We start from the raw sequence: 20,308 nt of genomic DNA on the forward strand, positions 1-20,308 counted from the left end.
ATGTGCGTATATTAAGTTAATACATAAATTGAGATGTTTACGTTGAGATACTTATGGAATCACGGCAAACCAAGGAGAGCAACATCTAAGTGCTGAGCAGCGCCTAACATGTCTACATTTACATGTACATCTATACTCCGCAAGCCACATGACGGCGTGAGGCGGAGGGTACCTTAAGTACCTCTATCGGTTCTCCCTTCTATTCCAGTCTCGTATTGTTCGTGGAAAGAAATATTGTCGGTATGCCTCTATGTGGATCTAATCTCTCTGAGTTTATCCTCATGGTCTCTTCGCGAGATATACGTGGGAGGAAGCAATATACTGCTTGACTCCTCGGTGAAGGTATGTTCTCGGAACTTCAACAAAAGCCCCTACCGAGCTACTGAGCGTCTCTCTTGGAGAGTCTTCCACTGTAGCTTATCTATCATCGCCGTAACGCTTTCGCGATTACTAAATGATCCTGTAACGAAGCGCGCTGCTCTCCGTTGGATCTTCTCTATCTTTCGTATCCATCCATCTGATATGGATCCCCCACCGGTGAGCAGTATTCAAGCAGTGGGCGAACCAGTGCACTGTAACCTACTTCCTTTGTTTTCGGACTGCATTTCCTTAGCATTCTTCTAATGAATCTCAGTCTGGCATCTGCTTCACCGACGGTCAATTTTATATGGTCGTTCCATTTTAAATCGCTCCTAATGCCTACTCCCAGATAATTTATGGAATTAACTGCTCCCAGTTGCTGACCTGCTATATTGTAGCTAAATGATAAAGTATGTTTCTTTGTATTCGCAGCACATTACACTTGTCTATATTGAGATTGAACTGCCATTCCCTGCACCATGCGTCAATTCGTTGCAGATCCTCCTGCATTTCAGTACAATTTCCCACTGTTACAACCTGTCGATATACTACAGCATCTTCCGCAAAAGCCTCAGTGAACTTCCGATGTTATCCGAAAGGTCATTTATATATATTGTGAATAGCAACGGTCCTACGACACTCCCCTGCGGCACACCTGAAATCACTCTTACTTCGGAAGACTTCTCTCCATTGGGAATGACATGCTGAGTTCTGTTATCTAGGAAGTTGTTTAGTTTCACACGCGACAGATACCAGAACTGCTGTCAGCAGTTTCTTTCCTCATACAAGAACAAGCAGCCCAGCAGCAAAAGGCGCCAGAAGCTGAAGAAGGAATTGAGCTGCCGCCTCTGCCCTTCCGTCTGTTCGACGAAATAGAGGAAACATAAAAATACACAGATCAGCTGCATCAACAGTTTCCTGCCTACAAAATCACAGGTGAATCACGGCATGAATTTTTCTTTCATGAGTAGAAGTGTACATCTACCGCCTCCTAGTGACTTTGTTTCCTCTCAGTGAGCTCCAGAACGAGGTCAGAACTTCAAGATTACATGAATTTTGGGAGAGTCAAACACACTTTCTTGCTGCAAGCTATAAATTTTTCCACACACATGATAATTATCAGTCCTATAAGGAATGGACTGCGGAACTGCAGTGTTCGACTGGAGACTGTAAATTCAATTGTGTCTGTGGCGCTGTTTATCAGGATTAAATGTTTCGCTATCGTATTATTCAGAATCGATCAGATCAGCGACTGAGTGCCGAAATTCTAAATCATCGCAACCCTAGCCTCAGTGAAGTGCTGAAAGTTACTGATGCATGCGAAGTTCAAGATTTAGCTCGCCAAAATTTCTGTCTACCAGTTACTGCTTCACTTGAGACAAACAATCCGTGTCCCAGCCATAGTCCCGGCCCCAGCACTCATATGTCAGTACCGCGTAAACAATGCCGAGCACACTATATACGGCATTTGCCGTACCAGCGCAAAGCTAATTACACTGCCAACGTGTGAGTGAAATGCTGTGTCATCCGTGGTCGCAAGACTTGCTTCTTCAGACAAGGTGAATGAGAATTTTGTCGTCACACGGGACGTACACAAATGGTCTACCTGAAAAAGAGTAGAAAGCCTTGCTCTGTTTCATGCGGGAGTAATGAAAAGAATGAACGGATGGAAATCAATGTCATTTCATGTTCAAGTTCTGCCCTTCTTCCTGCTAAAAAATAAAAGAAGCGACGACGCAGAAAACGCACGCACCCGCGTTCAGTGCGAGTACCACACAAAAAGGCTCCCAGTCCAGAAATTCTCCAAAGAACTCTAGCGCGCATGTGGAGAATGTGAATATTTTATAACAACACACAATGGACAACTGTATTCAGAGAACACACCGCAAACTGTGGATTACATTGCAAATTTGTAACTAGTCAGTGCCTTTTCAAACAGATACGGAGCTTCTGTCACGTTGCTCAACCTCGATGCATATGAAAAAATTGGCAAACACCTTTGCAAACGTAAGTCTGCATCTCACTGCCCATAACAGTGACAGAATTTCTGTGCTTGGAACGGCCGCTTACCTGCAAAATACAAATCATGACCATGGATGTCCCTTTCTCTGTAGTCCACGCATGTAGGAGTGCAAATATTTTCGTCACGGATGCGTTTGATTCTTTCGGATTAGACATACAGGACAATGTGCATGCTATTGACACCGAAGTTTCCCATGCTGCAATTAAACAAGCCACAAGTATCGACATTTGTTCGACGGTACTCTAGGATGCACAACAGATTCTCGGGCTCACACTATCCTGGTGCCGCATGCATTACGCGACGACGTACCAATGGAAATTGAGAGACTGGGATCCGTCTGTTTCTTAAAACCCAAATGCGACCTCAGTAGTCACTAGACATCGTAGACAGAAGAATGGGGCCCTCCGCGTAACTCACGGACTTCGAACGTGGTCAAGTGGCTGGGTGTCACCTGTGTCATATGTCTGTACGCGACGTTTCCACGCTCCTTAACATCCCTAGGTTCACTGCTTCCAATGTGATAGCGAAGTGGGAACGTGAAGGGACACGTACTACACAAAAGCGTACAGGCCGACCTCGCCTGTTGACTGACAGTGACCGCCGACAGTCGAAGGGGTTCGTAATGTGTAATAGGCAGACAGCTATACAGACCACCACACAGGAATTCCAAACTGCCTCAGGATCCACTGCAAGTACTAGTTAGGCGGGAGGTGAGAAAACTTGGATTTCTGCATCTACATATACATCTACATGGTTACTCTGCAATTCACACTTAAGTGCCTGGCAGAGGGTTCATTGAAGCATTTTCTTACTACTTCTCTACGATTCCACCCTCGAATGGCGCGTGGGAAAAAGGAAGACCAAGTCTTTCCGTTCGAGCTCTGATACAATATACCACTGTCGTCTAGAGGAAGTCGAGAATAACACTTTGATACAGCATACTTGTCCGCTCCCGGTAGCTGAGTGGTCAGCGCGACAGAATGTCAAACCTACGGGGCTCGGGTTCGATTGCCGGCTGGGTCGGAGATTTTCTCCGCTCGGGGACTGGGTGTTGTCGTAATCATTATCATTTCATGCCCACCGATGGGCAAGTCGCCGAAGCGGCGTCAAAACGAGAGACCCGGCGAACGGTCTACCCGACGGAAGGCCCTACTCACACGACAGGATACTTGTGGTCTATTTCTGGCAACCACATTAAAATGGTCTACACAAACTACCTAATCTACAGCGCATACAAGTCGGGAGAGACATTCTATGTTTTCTCGTCATCTGCGTGCATACAAAAGACGAGCAGGACCTATCTTGTAGTAAATTTAATGTAGTGGAATAGGTTTTTGCTATAAACTGCATTTTTCCAGTTATTCAAGATAAAAGGTAAAAAACTGATCTTCAAATACCCGTCCCCCCTCCCCCTATCGGCCAGAATCCCTAGTATGTCGTTCATGGCACTCCCCTCTTCGAATGTGTAAAAACTTCCGACTACACGAATTATTTCCTCTATTTGACTTTTTAGTCTTTATTGACTGGGCTATTACACAACGGAGTCAGTCAGCTATTTTGATAGCATTATCGCTTCCGGAGTGGCCGTGCGGTTCTAGGCGCTAAAGTCTGGAGCCGAGCGAGCGCTACGGTCGCAGGTTCCAATCCTGCCTCGGGCATGGATGTTTGTGATGTCCTTAGGTTAGTTAGGTTTAACTAGTTCTAAGTTCTAGGGGACTAATGACCTCAGCAGTTGAGTCCCATAGTGCTCAGAGCCATTTGAACCATTTGAACAAACACAGTCTTTTCGTAGTAAGGAGCCCAGACAAACAAAAGGATTTAATTGTTAACTTTATGCTGTTGAAATTTATAAAACTGGTAGGTATGATTTACACAACATCAGTTTTACACATTGAAGGTGCACGACTAAGACCGGACGTAATAACCCAGTCAATGAAGATGAAAGAGGTTGTATATGGAAAATAACTCATATAGTCGCACATTCTTCTATAGCGGTAGGAGTAAGTACTGTGAACAACATACTAACAATCCTGACTGGTGGGGATGAGTTGGGTGGGGCGTGGGAGAGCGGGTAGGGAGGGAGAATCGAGGTGCGCTTAGTCATTTTTTATGCTTTTCATGAATAATTCGACAATCGCGGCCACTAGCGAATTGCACCCCAGTACAAAATCAAACAACATTAAATTTCCTACAAAAAACATCCTGCTCATTCTCTCTAGAACGGCATCTAGATGTGGCTACTTTGCAGTTCACACTTAAGTGCCAGCAGCGGGTCCATCAAACCATTATGACACTTTTTCACTACCGTTCCACTCTCGTACAGTAGGCTGGAAAAACGAATTCTTACATATCTCCGTTCGAGCTATAATTTCTCTTATTTTATTACGACGGTCATTTCTCCCCATGTAGATGGGCGTCAACAAAATACTTTTGCATTAGGAGGAGAAAGTAGGGAATGGTAAATTCGCGAAAAGATCTCGCAGCAACGATAACCTCCTTTGTTTTAATGAATGCCACACCAACTTGCAAATCATATACGTCACACTGTCACGTATTTTGCGAGAGTACAAAACGACTTACCATTCTTTGAAATTTTTCGATGTCATCCGTCATTCCTATCTGGTAAGGATCTTATACCGAACAGCATTACTTTAGTTGGTGACAGAGAAGTTTGCACCCGACTGCAAATTGTTGCTCATGTCGGCACCAATGACTCCTGCCGTCTGGGTTCAGAGGTCATCCTCAGTTCACACAGGCGGTTGGCGGAGTTGGTGAAGGCGGAAAGCCTCGCTCGCGGGGTCGAATCTGAGCTAACTATTTGTAGTATCGTTTCCAGAACCGATCGCGGTCCTCTGGTTTGGAACCGAGCGGAAGACTTAAACCAGAGGCTCAGACGATTCTGCGGAGATCTGGGGCGCAAATTTCTCGACCTCCGCTATCGGGTGGAGAAATGTAGGGTCCCCCTGAATAGGTCAGGCGTGCAGTACACGCAGGAAGCGGCTAAAATTGTAGCGGAGTACGTGTGGAGTGCACATGTGGGTTTTCTAGGTTAGAGAATTCCCTCCATAGGCCCGACAAGACACCTCCTGAGACGCGACAAGGTAGTAGTAGGCAAAATGCAACAGGGAATAACAATATTAATGTGGTAACAGTAAACTGCAGGAGCGTCTATAAAAAGGCCCAGAACTTCTCTCATTAATAAACGGTCACAATGCTCACATAGTACTAGGAACAGAAAGTTGGCTGAAACCGAATGTAAACAGTAATGAAATTCTTAACTCCAGGATACCGAGCAGCATACGTATCACACTGCCGTTGGGCATTTTGATCACAATAGCCATACATCAACACGATAGCGTCCTTTTCCGCAATTGGTAAACGGTACATTTTAACACGGGTAATGTATCACGAAGCAAATACCGCCCGGACTGGCGTAGTTATATGTTTGAGACTATTACAGCGCCATCTATCACAAAGAGAAAAAAGTGGTCGAACTAAAACATTCATATTTCCTTACGTATTACACGAATATGTAATGAAAACTGGGGGTTCCTATTAAAAAAAACGCAGTTGATATTCGTTTGACCTATGTCAGCGCCATCTAGCGGGCCAACCATAGCGCCATCTGGTTTCCCCCTTCAAGCTAGACGAGTTTCATTCTTTGTAGTTTCTTCGTTTGATGCTTATTTCGTGAGAGTTATTTGGCCCAGACACTAGGGCTATTACAAATGATTGAAGCGATTTCATAAATTCACTGTAGCTCCTTTCATTGACATATGGTCACGACACACTACAGATACGTAGAAAAACTCAAAAGTTTGGTTCAGCTGAAGCCGCACTTCAGGTTTCTGCCGCCAGAGCGCTCGAGAGCGCAGTGAGACAAAATGGCGACAGGAGCCGAGAAAGCGTATGTCGTGCTTGAAATGCACTCACATCAGTCAGTCATAACAGTGCAACGGTACTTCAGGACGAAGTTCAACAAAGATCCACCAACTGCTAACTCCATTCGGCGGTGGTATGCGCAGTTTAAAGCTTCTGGATGCCTCTGTAAGGGGAAATCAACGGGTCGGCCTGCAGTGAGCGAAGAAACGGTTGAACGCGTGAGGGCAAGTTTCACGCGTAGCCCGCGGAAGTCGACGAATAAAGCAAGCAGGGAGCTATTTTCATCTTTCAACAGGATGATGTTCCACCGCACTTCCATCATGATGTTCGGCATTTCTTAAACAGGAGATTGGAATACCGATGGATCGGTCGTGGTGGAGATCATGATCAGCAATTCATATCATGGCCTCCACGTTCTCCCGACTTAACCCCATGCGATTTCTTTCTGTGGGGTTATGTGAAAGATTCGGTGTTTAAACCTCCTCTACCAAGGAACGTGCCAGAACTGCGAGCTCGCATCAACGATGCTTTCGAACTCATTGATGGGGACATGCTGCGCCGAGTGTGGGAGGAACTTGATTATCGGCTTGATGTCTGCCGAATCACTAAAGGGGCACATATCGAACATTTGTGAATGCCTAAAAAAACTTTTTGAGTTTTTGTATGTGTGTGCAAAGCATTGTGAAAATATCTCAAATAATAAAGTTATTGTAGAGCTGTGAAATCGCTTCAGTCATTTGTAATAACCATATATATATATATATATATATATATATATATATATATATATATATATATGAAGGTGGGATATGTTCTTTCGGACATGTCCGAAAGAACAGATACCATCCTCATATATAAATAAATAAATAACACCGAAACGTCGAGTGGTATTTTAGCACTGAGATGGCCAGGGCATTTTGGGCAAAGTGGAGCCCCGCGTGTGCCACACGGAGCAGACCGGCGGCTGGGACGCGACTGTACTGACGGGAGGGCGGCCGCTCGGGCCACCCACCCACGGCCTTGTTAGGCGTATCGCGCCAGCGGCCGCCGCCCGCCGTAACCATTACCCCGCGGTCCGGCGCTGGGCGGCAACCCACCACGTCCAACTAGCCGCCTAACGGCGTCTAACATCCTTTTTACCGAGCGCTGTTTCACGCTTTGTTTATCTGCTGACGCGCATCAAGGACGGAACGGCGCGAGGTGGTCTCCGAATAAATCAAGTCGAAGCGAAATTTACGGCGATGTCGACCCGCAGGTCGACGACGCAGGCTATTGAGCGGGAAGTTGTGCCACGCAACGTTCCGTGTTTGTTCGGTCGTCAGCTGCCACGTTCCGCCGAATGTATTGGCAAACAGAGATGTGTCACACAATTTACGCCGCAAATATAGCGGACAGGGAAAATGCGACGGTACACAGAGATGGCAAATGTCATGGGGTACTTCCTAATACCGTCTCGGACCTCCCTTTGACGCGCATAGTGCAACAGCCTGACGTCGCATTGATTCGACAGGCCGTTGGAAGTCCCCCGCAGAAATACTGAGCCATCCCGCCTCTATAGCCTTTCGAAATCATGAAACTGTTGCCTGGGCTGGACTTTGTGCACGAGCTGGCCTCTCGATTATGTCGCACGAATGTTAGAGCGATCTTGGTGACCAAATAATTCGCTCGAATTGTCCATATTGTTCTTCAAAGCAATCACAAATAACTGTGCCCCGGTGACATGACGCATTCTCATCCACAAAAATTCCATCCTTGTTTCGAAACTTCGTGAATGGCTGCAAATGGCCTCCATGCAACCAATCATAACCATTTCCAGTCAGTGAGAAGTTCACTTGGGCGAGGAGACCCACTCCATTTCACGTAAACACAGCCTACGCCATTACGGAGCGACCACCAGCTTACAGAGTGTCTTGTTGACATATTCGGTCCATGGTTCCGTAAGTTCTGTGCCACACTCAAACACTGCCATCAATTCTTACACTAGCCCGGTTGAGAGTCTGCATGCCGAAGCTGCAAAACTACCACTGTCCTACCGCCTTGTCTTTCTCCTCAGCTGGTATGCATGCCGTTTGTCTGCCATGCGTGGCCACCCATCCTAGGCCTCCTTCTTCTATGACTCCTTTGATCGCCGATATGGGGCGCGTCCCTCTTTTCTGTTACCTCCTGGAGCTCGCTTTCGGCTCTTGCTCCGGACACGTAACTTCACACTACCTGCAACTTTCCCGATTGGTGTGAACCCTTCACCACCTTGGCTTTGTGGGGCGGCCCGTGTTCACAATGGCCTTCATTCGCTTCCTAAGGACACTACTCCAGCCTCGCTCTATCGCCTCCAGTTTCACGACCATCGCGTGGAATTTCGCGATAGTACCTTTGCGTTCACTGATGGCTCTCGGACTGACCGTCGTGCCCGTGCGCTTTCGTCATTGGCGCCGACGTTTTTCGATATCGGCTTCCGGCACATTGCCCTGTATTTACAGTGGAGCTATTGGGCCTGTATCAGGCCACGCAGTACATCCTGTAAAACGGGCTTTCCAAATCTGTCCTCTGCTCAGACCCTCTCAGCGCCCTTCAAATGGTTCAAATGGCTCTAAGCACTATGGGACTTGACATCTGAGGTCATGAATCCTCTAGACTTAGAACTACTTAAACCTAACCAACCTAAGGACATCACGCACATCCATGCCCGAGGCAGGATTCGAACCTGCTACCATAGCAACAGCGCGGTTCCGGACTGAAAAGACTAGAACCGCTTGGCCACAGCGGCCGACTCAGCACCCGCCAGATTCTTTTCTCTGCAGTGTAAACAGCCCACTCTTCAGTACAGTGGGTCCTGGAAAATTGTCACTTGTTCACTCTTGATGGAACCACTGTGATGTATATATGGGTTCCTGCCAGGAAACGAGGCTGCTATCGCTGCTGCCAAGGCTGCAGTCCTTGTACCTCAGCTCACTAGTTCCTATATCCCCCCCTCCCGATGATCTCTGTGTTTCCATCTGCTGAGAGGTGGTGTCACTGTGGCATCGCCATTGGTTCTCTCTTTATGGGAATAAGCTCCAGATTTTTAAGCCTCTCCCAACAACTTGGACGATCTCCTCTCATTTGAACTAGGTTGCGTATTGGGCATTGCCTTTTTAGCCATCGCCATTTGTCAATTGGTGCTCCCCCACCACTCTGTGCACACCGTAACCAAGTTTTATCTGTCCGCCATTTCCTGACGGAATGTCCATATTTTAACCGTTTACGTTCCCGCTCGGGTTTGCCGTCTGAGTTATCGGCTGTCTTAGCGAACGACGCGCGGGCTGTCGACCGCATTTTGCTTTATCACCCGTCGTAGCAGTATGTTCGTGTTCTATAGTTTTAACTTGGCCGCGTATGACCCCAGTAGTGTTTGCACCATAAAACAACACAAAATAATAATCAAGCCGTGGTTCTGCAATCGGTTAGAGTCCAAACGATATGCTTAAAAGTCCAGGAAAGTCGCTGCAGACGATGTCGTGGTGCTAGCAAAAGCATCCCGATCGGTCAACTTCTGACATAGTCCATTAACGCCATATTCAGCCGCACGGAGATGATAGATAAACTCCAGTGGAAGACTCGGCAGGAGAGACGCTCAGTAGCTCGGTACGGGGTTTTGTTAAAGTTTCGAGAACACACCTTCAGCGAAGAGTCAAGCAGTATATTGCTCCCTCCTACGTATATCTCGCGAAGAGACCATGAGGATGAAAATCAGAGAGATTAGAGCCCACACAGAAGCGTACCGACAATCTTTCTTTCCACGAACAATACGAGAAGGTAGAACCGATAGAGGTACTCAAGGTACCATCCGCCACACACCGTCAGGTGGCTTGCGGAGTATGGATGTAGATATAGATGTAGATGTAGACTGTCCTAATGGATACGTCCGTCTTACGTTCCACATTGATTTCTGCGGTTATTTAGAGCGGTGTTGCTCATCTGCTATCGCTGACACTCTAGGTAAACTTCGCTGCTCTTGGTCACTAAACGAAGGCCGTTGGCCACCGAGTTCTCCGTGGTGAGAGATAATGCCTGAAATTCGACGTTCCCGGCACACACTTGACACTGGGTATATTGGAATATTGATTGTCTTAACGATTTCCGAAATGCACTGTCCCATACGTCTAGCTCAAACCACCATCCTGCACTCAAAATTTTTTAATTCCCGTCGTGCGGACATAATCACATCGCAAGCCTTTTTTACATGAATCGCCTGAGTACAAATGACGGCTGCGCCAGTGCACCGCTGTTTCATTCCTCGTGAACGCGTTACTACCGCCATCTGTATATCGCTGTCTCATAATTTACTCCACCTCAGTGTATGTTAATTAAGATTTCGTATTTTATGACTGAGTTCTCTATTAAGACATTAATCCTGTAGGGAACACAGTTCTTAATTCCTTGCAAAAATTCGTCACTTAAATCTCGTAATAAAGTTTTCAGCCCTAAACCAAATCAAGTTTATAGGTCTACATCTACATCTACATCCATACTCCGAAAGCCACCTGACGCTGTGTGGCGGAGGGTACCTTGAGTACCGCTATCGGTTCTCCCTTTTATTCCAGTCTCGTATTGTTCGTGTCGGTATGCTTCTGTGTGGGCTCTAATCTCTCTGATTTTATCCTCATGGTCTCTTCGCGAAATATACGTAGGAGGGAGCAATATACTGCTTGAATCTTCGGTGAAGGTATGTTCTCGAAACTTTAACAAAACCCCGTACCGAGCTACTGAGCGTCTCTCCTGCAGAGTCTTCCACTGGAGATTATCTATCATCTCGCGATTACTAAATGATCCTGTAACGAAGCGCGCTGTTCTCCATCAACCCCATCTGGCACGGATCCCACACTACTGAGCAGTATTCAAGCAGTGGGCAAACAAGCGTACTGTAACCTACTTCCTTTGTTTTCGGATTGCATTTCCTTAGGATTCTTCCAATGAATCTGTCTGGCATCTGCTTTACCGACGATCAACTTTATATGACCATTCCATTTTAAATCACTCATAATGCGTACTCTCAGATAATTTATGGAATTAACTGCTTCCAGTTGCTGACCTGCTATTTTGTAGCTAAATGATAAGGGATTATCTTTCTATGTATTCGCAGCACATTACACTTGTCTACATTGCGATTCAATTGCCATTCCCTGCACCATGCGTCAATTCGCTGCAGATTCTCCTGCATTTCAGTGCAATTTTCCATTGTTACAACCTCTCGATACACCACAGCATCATCTGCAAAAAGCCTCAGTGAACGTCCGATGTCATCCACAAGGTCATTTATGTATATTGTGAATAGCAGCGGTCCTATGACACTCCCCTGCGGCACACCTGAAATCACTCTTACTTCGGAAGACTTCTCTCCATTGAGAATGACAGGCTGCGTTCTGTTATCTAGGAATTCTTCAATCCAATCACACAATTGTTCTCATAGTCCATATGCTCTTACTTTGTTCATTAAACGACTGTGGGGAACTGTATCGAACGCCTTGCGGAAGTCAAGAGACACGGCATCTACCCGTGAACCCGTGTCTATGGTCTCTGAGTCTCGTGGACGAATAGTGCGAGCTGGGTTTCGCACGACCGTCTTTTTCGAAACCCATGCTGATTCCTGTAGAGTAGATTTCTAGTCTCCAGAAAAGTCATTATACTCGAACATAATACGTGTTCCAAAATTCTACAACTGATAGACGTTAAAGATATAGGTCTATAGTTCTACACATGTGTTCGACGTCCCTTCTTGAAAACGGGGATGACCTTTGCCCTTTGGAACGCTACGCTCTTCTAGAGACCTACGGTACACCGCTGCAAGAAGGGGGGCAAGTTCCTTCGCGTACTCTGTGTAAAATCGAACTGGTATCCCATCAGGTCCAGCGGCCTTTCCTCTTTTGAGTGATTTTGTTTCTCTATCCCTCTGTCGTCTATTTCGATATCTACCATTTTGTCATCTGTACGACAATCTAGAGAATGGACTACAGTTCAGTCTTCCTCTGTGAAACAGCTTTGGAAAAACACATTTAGTATTTCGGCCTTTAGTCTATCATCCTATATTTCAGTACCATTTTGGTCACAGAGTGTCTGGACATTTTGTTTTGATCCACCTACCGCTTTGACATAAGACCAAAATTTCTTAGGATTTTCTGCCAGGTCAGTACAGAGAACTTTACTTTCGAATTCATTGAACGCCTCCCGCATAGCCCTCCTCACACTACATTTCGCTTCGCGTAATTTTTGTTTGTCTGCAAGGCTTTGGCTATGTTTATGTTTGCTGTGAAGTTCCCTTTGCTTCCGCAGCAGTTTTCTAACTCGGTTGTTGTACCACGGTGGCTCTTTTCCATCTCTTACGATCTTGATTGGCACGTACTCATCTAACACATATTGTACGATGGTTTTGAACTTTGTCCACTGATCCTCATCACTATCTGTACTTGAGACAAAACTTTTGTGTTGAGCCGTCAGGTACTCTGTAATCTGCTTTTTGTCACTTTTGCTAAACAGAAAAATCTTCCTACCTTTTTTAATATTTCTATTTACGGCTGAAATCATCGATGCCGTAACCGCTTTATGATCGCTGATTCCCCGTTCTGCGTTAACTGTTTCAAACAGTTCGGGTCTGTTTGTCATCAGAAGGTCTAATATGTTATCGCCACGAGTCGGTTCTCTGTTTAACTGCTCAAGGTAGTTTTCAGATAACGCACTTTAAAATATTTCACTGGATTCTTTGTCCCTGGCACCCGTTATGAACTTATGAGCCTCCCAGTCTATATCCGGCAAATTAAAATCTCCACCCAGAACTATAACATGGTGGGGAAATCTACGCGAAATATTTTCCAAATTATCCTTCAGGTGCTCAGCCACAACAGCTGCTGAGCCAGAGGGCCTATAGAGACATCCAATTACCATGTCTGAGCCTTCTTTAACCGTGACCTTCACCCAAATCATTTCACATTTCGGATCTCCGTCAATTTCCTTCGATATTATTGCTCTTCTTATCGCTATAATCACGCCTCCCCCTTCACTGTCCAGCCTGTCTCTGCGCTATACATTCCAATCTGAGATTAGGATTTCATTACTGTTTACGTCTGGTTCCAGCCAACTTTCTGTCCCTAGTACTATTTGGGCGTTGTGACTGTTTATTAATGAAAGCAGTTCTGGGACCTTTCTATAGACGCTCCTGCAGTTTACTATTAGCACATTAATATTGTTATTCCCTGTTGCATTTTGCCTACTCCTACCTTGCCGCGTCTCAGGAGGCGTATTGTCGGGCCTAGGGAGGGAATTCTCTAACCTAAAAATCCCCCATGTGCACTCCACACGTATTCCGCTACCCTTGTAGCCGCTTCCGGCGTGTAGTGCACGCCTAACCTATTCAGGGGGACCCTACATTTCTCCACCCGATAGCGGAGGTCGAGAAATTTGCGCCCCAGATCTCCGCAGAATCGTCTGAGCCTCTGGTTTAAGCCTTCCACTCGGCTCCAAACCAGAGGACCGCGATCGGTTCTGGGAACGATACTACAAATAGTTAGCTCTGATTCCACCCCGCGAGCGAGGCTTTCCGCCTTCACCAATTCCGCCAACCACCTGTACGAACTGAGGATGACCTCTGAAGCCAGACGGCAGGAGTCATTGGTGCCGACATGAGCAACAATTTGCAGTCGGGTGCACCCAGCGCTCTCCATCTCCGTCGGCAGCGCCTCCTCCACATCTCGGATGAGACCCCCCGGCAAGCAGACAGAGTGAACACTGGCCTTCTTCCCCGACCTTTCCGCTATTTCCCTAAGGTGCTCCATCACCCGCCTAGCGCTGGAGCTCCCAATAACTAATAAACCCCTCCCCCCGTGTGCCTATTCGGATCTTGCTGAAGGCGCAGCCACATGTCCACTCACAGGCAGAGCGGGCGATGCCACACGGCCAGACTCCATGTGGTGTCACCGCCAGACACCACACTTGCTAGGTGGTAGTCTTTAAATCGGCCGCGGTCCCGTAGTATACGTCGGACCCGAGTGTCGCCACTGTCAGTGATTGCAGACCGAGCGCCACCACACGGCAGGTCTAGAGAGACTTACTAGCACTCGCCCCAGATGTACAGCCGACTTTGCTAGCAATGCTACACTGACAAATACGCTCTCATTTGCCGAGACGATAGTTAGCATAGCCTTCAGCTACGTCATTTTCTACGACCTAGCAAGGCGCCATTACCAGTTTATATTGAGATTATTATTGATGTATCAAAAAGAGCGATGTTCTCCAATTATGGATTAAAGTTAAGTATTACATCAACTACGTACTTTATTTGCTACTATTAATTCCTTAACTGTTCCAGACCTCACGCCAGTCTGCGTGAGCTAAACGCGTGCCTTTCGGCTACCTCCAAGTGGCTTGGCTGTCTTGCCAAATCACTACACTCCACATTTACCCGCGAAGAGGTCTCGACAGCAGGGACAGTGGGTGAAGCATGTAACACCTGGGGTGTACCATGCGACGCACCAGACTTCCCACTGCCGCTACACTCCGAGGCACCAGCCTGAAGACGGCTGACCGTGTCCATCAACACGCTCAGCTGTTCGCGAACAGTGGCCAGCTCCTCCTGCGTCCGTACACAGCAGTCACACATCCTATCCATCCTAAGGAATCATTTTACTATAGAGAGTTCATCAACTTTTAACAAGACTGCTGATTCACTAATGGTGGCTGATTGTTGACTAAACTGTGATTGCTAGCCACTTCTTGTAGAAAACAATGAAAATAGCACTACCTGTCTCTGGACTGTATTGAAAACAAACATTAGTACTACTGGCACTATGGTTGACTAAAGGGACTCTCTCTGACTGTATTCAAAACAAACACGAAATCTATGGAACGCTATTACTAGCACTCGACAATTAAAGCTTCCTAAAAGCAAAAACACACGGAAGAAGAAGTGACAAATAAGAAAAATACAGTTAATACTTAAATTAAGGTAACTCGCTGCACAGCAGACGTGAAGCATACGGCAGTTACAACTGACACTACTGGCACTATGGCTGACTAAAGGGACTCTCTCTGACTCATTTCCCAGCATAAATGAAACGAGCTTCTCAACCAAGCGGGTGAGATAAATATTGACAGGCCGTCTGGACCACATATTAACATTCTATCCAATATCAGACGTAGAGGAAGGCAAGGACTACGAGTACTTGATTACCTACGCAAGTGGGATATTGTGTCTGTAGTGGAGAGGGCAATGATGATGTACATATACCCACCGTACGATGCGTGGCGGAAGATACTCTGTACCACTACTAGTCATTTCCTGTTTCACCCGCAAATAGAGCGAGAGGAAAATGACTATCTATATTCCTACGTAAGAATAATTTCGCAGATCAAATCATCTTCGTAGTCCTTAAGCCCAATGTATGTTAGCGGCAGGAGAATCGTTTGAGAATCAACTTCAAATGTCGGTTCTTCAAATTTTCTCAATAGTGTTTCTTAGAAAGAACGTCGCCTTTCCTCCAGGGATTACCATATGAGTTTCCGAAGCAGCTCCGTAGCACTTACTGTTATTCGAACCTACCGGTAGCAGATGTAGGAGCCCGCCTCCGAGTTACTTCAATGTCTTCCCTCAACCCCACCTGGATCCCAGACACTAGAGAAGTACTCAAGAATAGATCGCACCAGCGATCTATATTCTGTCCCCTCTAAAGGTGAACGACGACTCTTTCCAAAAATTCTCCCAATAAACCGAGGTCGGCCATTCGCCTTCCCTACCACAGTTCTCACATGCTCACCCATTTCATATCGCTTTGCCGCGTTAACGCCAGATACTCAAATGACTTGACTGTGTCAAGCAGGACACTAGGAATACCGTAACCGAACGTTGCAAGTTTGATATTTCCACTCATCCTGGCAGCGCACTCACATAGATGTACTACATGTCATCCGCTTCACTGCTGTTGCCGACTTTCTCTGGTATGGACGTGTGTCTTGTAGTGCGCTGTCGTAAGTCAGTGGTCTTGTACACCAAACAGGCACAGAACTACGGAGAAACCACATGGTACTATGGTTCAGCCTCATTTTATGGACGGGGTTTATTTGTGATCGCCTCGTGGGATCTGCCATCCTTCCACAACGCCTCACGGGTGAAGCATACATGTACTTCTTGTAGATGACCCTGTCTCCCCTTCTGGAAGAAGCGCCTTGGATGGTACGAAGTCACTACTGCAGGATGCTGCTTCAGGTCACTTCCACGATTCCGTGAGGAGGCATCTCGGCAACATCTACATCTGAATGGGCGGACGGGGTGATTCAGACGCATAGCCCTCCGGTTGCACCTCAACTCTTTAAATTTCTATTTGTGGGCGCACCTGATGGAAGTTGTATATGCGGTGCCCATCCTGGACGTGTGGACGTTGGGACAATGTATTCATGCTGGTTGTGACGCCATTCGGTAGAGTGACAGTTGCTGCTGTGTCTAGTTGTGGTCTCATCACAGCGTATCGTTCACTTCATTGTGCTCTACAAGCATGATGAATTTATAAACACCCAGTAGCACAGGTATCACTACTTTCCGTCCATATGTCTGTATCATGCCGGCCGTTGTGGCCGAGTACTTCTAAGCTCTTCAGTCCGGAACCGCGCTGCTGCTACGGTAGCAGGTTCGAATCCTGCCTCGGGCATGGATGTGTGTGATGTTGTTGGATTAGTTAGGTTTAAATAGTTCTAAGTCCAGGGGACTGATGACCTCAGATGTTAAGTCCCATAGTGCTCAGAGCCATTTGAACCATTTTTGTCTGCATCACACTTTTGATCCTTATCCTCTCGGGGACCGTCTCCTGCAGTTTTTTTCCACTTAGAAAATATCTATGAACTCCGTTTAAAAAATAAGCAAATTTTATTGAAAAGCTGATGTGCAAGAAGCACGCGGAAAAGACTGCCAGAACAATACACGCATCATTGACGATAAAACTGCTTAGTATTTCAATATGTTTTACGTTAATATGACCTGTTATGGTCGTGGCTGTGTAAAAGTGACAGGTAGCAACCCAGCTGACTCATTACTACGGGTATAGCGGACCAGATATCGATAACACTTTGACTGTTATTTGCGTGATTATACTGATAGAACGGTTAGTATACATGGGAATCCTTGATGCACTTCACGAACGAAATAGTGAAAGACAGTAGATAGACTGGAAGTAGCTTTCACCTCCAGTTAACAAAATATTTGAACTAAATCTACTAACAGAAACATATTGACAATTCTTAAAATATCCACCACTAAGTTGGATATGGTTATTGCAGATTTATCTTTCTTCACCCATTTTTGGGAATGCTAGCAACCCCCCCCCCCCCCCCCCCCCCCCACGTATGAAACAGTTACGTGCTATTACTCTACAAATAATTTGCTAAAATTCTGACGTTAAGCATTTAAGCGAGAAAAAGTTGAGGAGAGGTTTAAAATTATGCTCAAATTTGGCTGAAAGTCACTAAGTGCTCTCATTGGGTATTTTGCGCTCCATTGTAATCAGAAGAAAGTTACGGCGTCACATCTCCTGAACTATGTGTCGTACAGTGACATAATTTTGCAGTTACGTGCAGTAGTATTCACTGGTCAGCCAAAACTTTATGACCACTACCCACCGCGGTGTTGGATGCCGCCTGACGCGGTAACAAAAGTATGTAAGCAGAGTACAGACGGGGGATCACCCTAGCAAAGATATGGGCTGCAAATGGGGAAATACATTGAGATACGTGGCTTTAACAAAGGGCCGATTATTATTACGCAGAGTCTGTGAGAGACTACCTCGACAACGGCGAAGTTGGCCAAATAGTCATGTGCTACTGTCGTGAGCATCGACGAAAAGAGGCACAAGGACAGTTAAACTCCCCCTAAGCGCTAAATGATTGGACGTCCACGACTCTGTACAGAACCTGACGTCCGGGGGCTTGTCTGTTCTGTAAAGTACGGTAGAAGTTAATCTGTCGCACGTCGGCCGAAAAAGCAGAATGCTGGTGCATGCACAGGTGTTACAAGGCACACCGTTCATCGTACGTTGTTGATCATGCACCTCCGCAGATGCAGACTCATATGTCTTCACTTGTTGACCCACAACATCGTCAATTCCGATTTCAGCAGACACGGGACCATCGATCAATGGAAACGTGTCGGCTCTTCGGGTGAATCACATTTTTGCTACTCGTGGTCGATGGTTGTCTCCACAAACGCCGTCTTAGAAATGAACTGCGGCTAGGAACATGCAGCGCACCACGGACGCAGGCTGGTGGAATCAGCGTTATGCTGTGGCAGACATTCTCCTGCGCTTGCATGGGACTTCTGGCAGTACTTGAAGACACGACGACAGCAGCGAACCACCTGCATCGCTTCATGCTTGATGTCTTCGCCGACAGCGATATCAACTTTCAGCAGTATAACTGTCCGTGTCTCGGAGACAGAAACGTGTTACAGTGGTCTGAGGAGCAATGAAGTAAATTCACGTTGATGCCTCATTGTCAAATTCTGGATACATAGAGTCCAGGTATTTGCACGCCGTTGGTTACTCTGCCTCAACGTAAACACACAGTTTCTAAATACAGTACTTGTCTTGTTGTGTTAAACTTTTAACATAACATCATACGTCTTATGAGCGGACGATCTGCACGTGTGTCCGTCAGAAAAAGGAATTTCGTTAAACTGGATGTCACGAATATCTACCAAAATCTCTCATTTGCTAACTATATGCGTATCAGTAGTTAGAGTCTTTTATTTAGATGGCAGTATGTTGCTCACTGTACTGCAGTATTACGAGTAACGAAGTTTTTCGTGAGGTAAGTAATTCATGAAGGGTATAGGTTACTGTTAGCCAGGGCTATTCTTTTGTAGGGATAGTTGAAAGTCAGATTACGTTGCGCTAAAATACTGTGTGCCAGTTTAGAAATGATCAGAATAAGTAAAGAGAAAACAGTCTCAGTATGTTCGGTTTCACTCTGGACTTTGAAAATCAAGTAACATAGAAGTTTTACCAGCACAGTCATTCTTTACATTCAAAGGGGAATTTTCAGTCTTACTGAAGAGATTAGGACAACGTCTTAAATTTTTAAATTCGGTCAATGCTTACGCGAAATATTGATATGCTAATACTTAATGCCCCTGGAATCTGTTAGATAGTCAACCTGGAAGTGGTATTGTGTTCCACGACAGTCGCTTAGTAATACAGATTTGCTCGTTGTACCGTCCTACCAGTAATTACTTTTTTGTTACTTTTATCAAGAACTTTAATCTTAATTTTAGTTAATATTAATGTATTACAGGGATGAAGTGAAGAATAAATGAACACTTTGTTATTAAATCACACGTTTGTCATACAAAATAGATATTTTAGTTTTATCATTATCACAAGAAGTTCAAAATGAAATTAATGTTGTAAAAAGACCGTAAAGTAACTATAAAATACAAATAATGAGTTAAAACATAATCTAAAAAGGGTAGTGATAATTTCAATTATGGACTGAATATTTCTTATTTTTGTATCTTTTGTTATGAAGATTTCTTCTATAGTCACTCACTAATTGAAAGAACTTCAGTGAATATATTTATTGATTATATGTGATAATTTAAGGGGACGTATCTTATTATTATTATTATTTTAATATGTAGTGTTATGTTATTATTGTTAATTATTAGAAAGATAAGTAAATAAATATTATAATTTTGATAAAGTATATTTGTTATCATTTTCAGGTTAAATTCTTTCTGTTTGTGGATGCTGAATTTAATGCTTATATAGCACTAGAAACCATCGGATGATTTCTTTTAAGATCATAAAATTTCACGGGAAGGGTGTCTTAATAGTATGATTTTATTCATTAGTACGATTACCTTGTTTTACGTTCGTTATTCATTATTAATAATAATTATTGCCCTGTTATTCATAGAAAGAAATTTTACACTGTGAGACAAAAGTGTATCTCCCAGGACGTCTGACAGTGTGTCAGTGTAGCATGTTACACGTACACGCCACTGCCGGGTATATGAATGATTAGACTTTTCTCTAA

The sequence above is a fragment of the Schistocerca serialis genome, chromosome 1 (assembly GCF_023864345.2).
Source record: "Schistocerca serialis cubense isolate TAMUIC-IGC-003099 chromosome 1, iqSchSeri2.2, whole genome shotgun sequence".
NCBI lineage: Eukaryota > Metazoa > Arthropoda > Insecta > Orthoptera > Acrididae > Schistocerca > Schistocerca serialis.